General features: G+C 36.1%; 1 pseudogene; it reads right to left on the bottom strand.

Moving 5' to 3' along the window:
• Positions 1-220: 220 nt before the first annotated feature.
• Positions 221-4651, bottom strand: LOC117921744 (annotated as a pseudogene).
• Between the last annotated feature and the right edge of the window lie 1910 nt (positions 4652-6561).

Genomic DNA, 6561 nt, shown 5'->3' with positions numbered 1-6561 from the left:
ATCAAAAAAGTGTAAAAAATGTTCTAAATGAGAATCTTCAACTCCTATTTATAGGAAGATTACATAAATGGTTAGGCAGTGATAGATTGTAGATTTGACGTCCCAGTTTCTCATTCACTCACAAAGGATTTTAATAGAGAAATCTGATAGATTTAGTATTAACTATTAAAATAGGAACGGTCAAGACTAAGCTTGATCATACACAGAATACATGGTAGGAAATAGGAACAAAGGCAGTAACACAGAAAACATCTGAAACATAAATAACTGCATGAAATTAGGCATCGGTCCAAGTGATATCTAGCCCTCCCCATTGATCTTGAGGCACACCCAAGGCTTTCCACACAGCTCTTGAGGCATCAACAATGTTGTTGGCACATGGAGGCTGATAATCATGGTCGCTATCACATCCCATGGTTGAGTCACACTCATCAACTACCATGGCCACCACACTCCTCCCATTAGCTGTTATAGTGATGTTGTTTAAGCACCTGCTCCCTTTGTTATACCATCCAGTTGACAGTGCCAAAACCGGGGTGTCATCAGAGTGGTAATGGTTGTCACATTCAGATGGAGCACCACCATCTTCATCTTTTTCAAAGCCGTTAAGAGTGAGATATGCCTTGGTATGACTAGATACTGTTGGAGAACACTTGTATGTTGTGTAGAGCTTGCCTTCTTTACAGCAATCAGAGTCATTGCCTTGGTTGCATTCTCCAGGAGGGGGCTTCTTACCCCTGATATTGCCACTTGGGTGACAAACCTGGCCTCCCACATTCAAACAATCTGTGAAAACGAGAATGGCTATTAAGATCAAAGATGCTTTTAAGCCAAAAGTCTTCATTCTTTCTGTTTCTCTCTGCCTCTCTCTATGAAATTATGTTCAATGCTTGATGCAAATCAAGTTCCCAAGTGGATATATATATATATAGAAATTGCCTAAATCAAATGACCAAGAAGGGGCATTTGATTTACAAAACTACCTTGTGTAAATATCTATTATCTGTGTATTGCAGTGGTATGGTTCCAAGAAGGGGCATTCTGATAATCTACATAAAATATAGAGCTAGTGTGCGACTGGTTTTGCTATGAAAGAAAACAATTGAAGGCATCACTATATGGCAATGGTGCGTATCTTCTATCAACTCAAGTGCCACGCTGAATGGACTAAAGTTTAAAATACTAGTCCTTATTATACATTCCTTTTTACAGACTTGTGGGCAGCTTGAGATCATAATCTAGAATAATTAAATGTAATGGAAAGATAATTTGAAGTCACTTTTACATTTATCTGTTGCTTTCCTCGTCTGAAACAAAATTGGGAACCTGTATCCTAGAGGACCTCCATTGTGTCTTCAGCCAATAAAGAAAACAAAAAAGGCCTCCAACATATCAGCTTCTTTTAATGGTCATAACATCACATCACCCTCTTCTTAGATTGCTTAATTTATAACCCAGTTGGTTGGAATTTTTGGGAAATGGAGTTAGATCCATTATTGACAAGAACCCCTTCCATCTTCCCCCTTTAACAGGAACAAGAAAACAAAGTATTGGTCTTGGATAAAAAATTCTGTTGGCTTTATCTATCATCAGCGATCTATGCACAATCGTCTTTTCTGCACTAATAATTTTAGTTTGGCATTGGAGTTTGATTTGAACAGCTGTGTACAGTAATATTGGATGTGATCTTCCCCCCTGAATCTAAATATTAGATGAAAAAAATTGAGATTCAAATTTGTGCATAATCTGACTTCAAAGCCTGCAATTGAAACCACATACTTCTTGGAATTCCTATTAAAGAATACTTCATTACTCTGATGAATCTGCAATTGTGGCAATTTGTACTGTTAGTTGTGTAATTTTCAGTCCTTAATCTTCATATTCATGAAACTGGAAGCTCCGAAACTGGTCCTGGATCATGCTCACATCTATTCAGAATAACTCTGAAAAAACCTTTGAACAAGTGAATTTCGAGAGTTGAGCTGACAATTTTGTTTGTATTTTTCATGCAGTGGTGAAATATCAGTATATTTGTGTGTTTGAGTCTCATTGCAATCCTCTATGAAGGAAACTCTTACGGCCTAGTGATTGGCAGTATGTTTATACCATAGTCGTATAATGAATAAAGTGTGATGATTTCTTGGCTTCTTCTCATCTAGAATATGCTATTCTTTATTTCTATGACTTGATGAAACTGTTGTCACAGAGCAGCAGATATGCTAAGCTATTGGTTGCTTTTCTTTTTTCTCTTTTCCCTTCGAGTGATCATCACAAAAAATCCACATCACCTTCATTGTAATCTAGTTATATAGTCCGTCAGATTAATTATTTGAGCTACATATGTTTGACCATCATAACTATAACCGAGAAAATTCTTCCAAAACATATAAGAAAATTGTGAGTTGCCCCCATCAAATGAAAACCTCACAATGTCACAGCTTTATTTGGTAACTCTTTTCAGTGATCTCTGCTGTGTCTTAGGTTTGTTTCAGACCAGGAAGATCTTATAGCCAATGTTGATCTTTGTATTGATTAGGCAGTAATAGGTTGCAGATTTAACTAGATAAGTTCAGTAGATTTAGTATTATCTGATGCAATGCAGGAAGTATCGAGACTACATTCAACCATACACAGAATAAATACTAAGAAATAGAACAACAGCAGCAAGACAAACACTCTGAAACATAGATGACTGCATGAAATTTAGCCTCGGTCCAAGTGATATCTAGCCCTCCCCATTGGTCATGAAGCACACCCAAGGCTTTCCACACAGCTCTTGAGGCATCAACAATGTTGTTAGCACAGGGAGGCTGATAATCATGGTCACCATCACATCCCATGGTTGAGTCACACTCATCAATTACCATGGCAACCACACTTCTCCCTTAGCAGTTATAGTGATGTTGTTTAGGCACCCGCTCCCTTTGTTGTACCACCTAGTTGACAGTGCCACAACCGGCATGTCATCAGAGTGGAACTGGCCGTCACATTCAGATGGAGCACCGCCATCTTCATTGTTCTCAAAGCCATTAAGAGTGAGGAATGCCTTGGTATGGCTAGAGACAGGTGGAGAGCACTTGTATGTTGTGTAAAGCTTGCCTTCTTCACAGCAATCAGAACGTCCTACTGGTTTTGCTAGGAAAGACGACAATTGAAGGCATCATTACGTTTGGAATTACCTCAATGTTTCTGCCGGCAACAATGTGTACCCTCTATCAACATAGTTGACACGCTGAATGGACTAAAAGTTTACAATACCAATCCTGATTATGCATACTTTTTTTAGACTTGTGGGTGGCTTGGAATCATAATCTAGAATAATTAACTATAATGGTAATATAATATGGAAGATGCATACAAATATAACCAATAAAGCACGTAACATCAATATGAATAAGATTGCTAAAACAATATTGAAATATTTTCCCAAGTTAGCAACCTACCATTACTTCTCCCCCTTTTTGTCATCAATAAAAAGTTTCAATAAAGTATATATGGGGAATCACATGTTATCAAAAGTTTAAAACAATAAACACTAAACATGATATGATTTCTCATGAAAAATGAATCTCCCCCTTTTTCATTTGAGAATAGTTTCCAAATAAAAGATTTGTTCATCTTTAGAGCATTCTCAATTAAAGCATGATTTGGAAAAATATTGGGAGAACATATGCATTAAAAAAATATTTAACATGAATTAAATAAAACTTTTAGGGCACACAAGCATATGATCATTCAATTTTACATAGGTATATAAAAAATCTTCTTTTTAAATCCAAAACCTTGGTTTAACAAATATGTCAATTTTATCAAAGTGATACCAAAAGTTATATTATCAAAAAATATACCAAGTGTTAGCAAAAATGATATCAATTGCAAATTTAGCTTTAGAAGGAATACCGTTACCAATATTGTCAACGCATTCTTTCCAAGGTAAGCATATCCTCATTTTTGCATGGATCCCTACAAAACAATTTTAAGAAACCTTTGGTACCCATATCTTTTTGGGTCCTAAAGGGTTAATCTTTCTTTTCTTTGGAATCCAAAATAATTTAGAGTTTTGAAGAACATGAGGGGATTTTTAAATATCACCAAAGTGACCTCTTCTTTCACAAAAATTGCAAATAGTTAAAGGCGAAAAACTAGAGGTTTCCTTTAAAAAAAAAAAAATGATTTTTGAAAGGCTTGTAGGCTAACCTCTTTTTATCAAAAATGCAATTTTTGATTTGCCAAAATCATATCAAAAGTCTTTTGGCCATTTGAGAATTTTAAGCTCCTCATTTTCCTTTTCAAAAGGGATTTTTGTCTTCTCAATATTTTCAAAATTTTCATTATCCTCATTGAGCTCATTTAGAAGACAAGAAATCTTTTTCTTGAGAGGGATATTTTTGGAACCAAGTTTTTCAAGATTAAAATATAATTTTTGAAGCTCATCTTGAAAATCAAAATGGTTAGAGTTGGAGTTTACCTCATCACTTTCACTTTCACTCTCTTCCTCTTCATCATCATTTGTTATAGCCATAAAGGCTATACTTTTCTCATTTTCCTCAACTCTTTGATGATTGTACAACTCTATCTCATAAGTCACGAGTGACCCAATGAGTTCTTCAAGTGAGAGCTTGGTGAGATCCTTCGCTTCTTGAATAGCCATCACTTTTGTTTCTCATTTCTTTGGTAGAGACCTTAAGATCTTCATGACTTTCTCTACTTCGGTGTAGGTCTTTCCCAAGGAGTCAAGTTCATTCACAATCACAAGAAACCTAGAAAACATCTCAACAATAGATTCAAAATCCTTTATAGAAAATAATTCATAATCATGCATAAGGATATTGATTTTAGACTCTTTAACTTGGTCGTTTCCCTCATAAGTGACTTCTAATAGTTTCCAAATTTCCTTAGCCGACTTACAATGTCAAATACGATTAAATTCATTTCTATCAATAGCACAATGTAAGATAAAAACGGTTTTGGCATTTAATTGAACTTTCTTTCTATCAAGTTCATCACATTCATGCTTAAGTTTTAGAACCATCACTCCATTTTCTAATTTTGAAGGAATGTGGGGACCATCTTCAATGACATCCCATAAATCAAGACTAGTAAATTGGATAAACCAAGTCATTTTAGTTTTCCAATAAGGATAGTCAGTTCCCGTGAAAAGTGGAGGTCGGGTGGTTAAAAAACTTTCAATTTTGGATAAGCTTGATGGAATAGCCATTACTTCTTAGACGGTTAAGTCTTACCAAGAAGCCTTGCTCTGATACCAATTGTTAGGAATTTGAGGCTAATCCAAACTATGGTAATCACCCTAGAGAAGGGGGAGGGGGGGGTAAATAGGGTGATGGTCTCTTTTTCACAAATTTAAACTATGCAAAAATAAGAGACAATTATATGCAAATATAAAATCAACAAAATAAACACAATTGCATATAATTTAAAAGAGTTAAGGAAGAGAGAGTGCAAACATGAGAGTTTATGGTGGTTCAGCACTTCCTTGCCTACGTCCACTCTCCTCAACCTCCTAACCAAGTGAGGGTTCCACTAGCTTGAAGCTTCAACCAAGCTTCCAATCTCTTTACAGTTGGATTATGGTTCTAATTCACCCTCTTGGACTTTTGGCTCCAAGCACCCTTTACACTTCTCAAGAGTTATCCCACTCTTGGACAACCTCTCAAGTGATACCCCTCAGTTGAGAAAATTCCTCTCAAAGATTTACAAATAAAATGATCTCTCAAAAATCCTAGCACAAGAACTTTAAGCTCAAATGATACAAGAGAAACTAGGATTGAATGGTGCACTAAAGATATGCAAGTTTTGGAATAATGGTGCACTCAAAAATACTTTTCTAAGGCTCAAATATAATCAAGAAAGATTTGAGAAGGTTTAGCTTATGAAACAATGAAGTTTGGAGCCTTTTTATAGAAGAAAAAAGCCATACTAGCCATTGGGGGTTCGACCGATCGAGCTAGGGGTCGACCGGTTGACTAGCCGTTAGGAAAAGTGACCGTTGGGCCTCAACCGGACCTCGACCGGACCTCAACCGGTTGAGGTTCAACCTTGACCGGGAAGAGAAGGCCACTGGGAGAGAGAGAAACTTTTTGGACTCCCTCAACCGATCCTCGACCAAACGAGCACAACCGGTCGACCCGTTGAGCCATTTTTTTTGGCTCAATACTCAACCATTTTCAACTTAAAACCTTTTAACACAAATTTGAAAATCATTTAACATAAGGTTTTAGTTGAAAACATGAAATCATCCAATTCTTAAGATATTTAAAACAATATTACTCTTGGATGATTTTGGTGCATAAATAAAGAATGAAATGCATGAAAGTCCTAGTGCACCAACAACCTTACAAAGATATCTTAAGAAGCTTTGGTCTTGAAAAACTCTTCTCTTTGAGGTGGTCTTCTTCTTCATGATTTCTCCTTGGCTTGATTTGTCTTTAGATTGCCACTTTGGAAGTCGTCTTGCCTAATCATACTTAAAATGTAGTCATTAGTTCTAAACCTTGTTTTGTTATCATCAAAATCAAGATTAACCAAACCTTGGTTTCACAA

The sequence above is a fragment of the Vitis riparia genome, chromosome 9, assembly GCF_004353265.1.
Source record: "Vitis riparia cultivar Riparia Gloire de Montpellier isolate 1030 chromosome 9, EGFV_Vit.rip_1.0, whole genome shotgun sequence".
Taxonomy (NCBI): Eukaryota; Viridiplantae; Streptophyta; class Magnoliopsida; order Vitales; family Vitaceae; genus Vitis; species Vitis riparia.
This window is presented reverse-complemented; position numbering and strand designations above follow the sequence as displayed.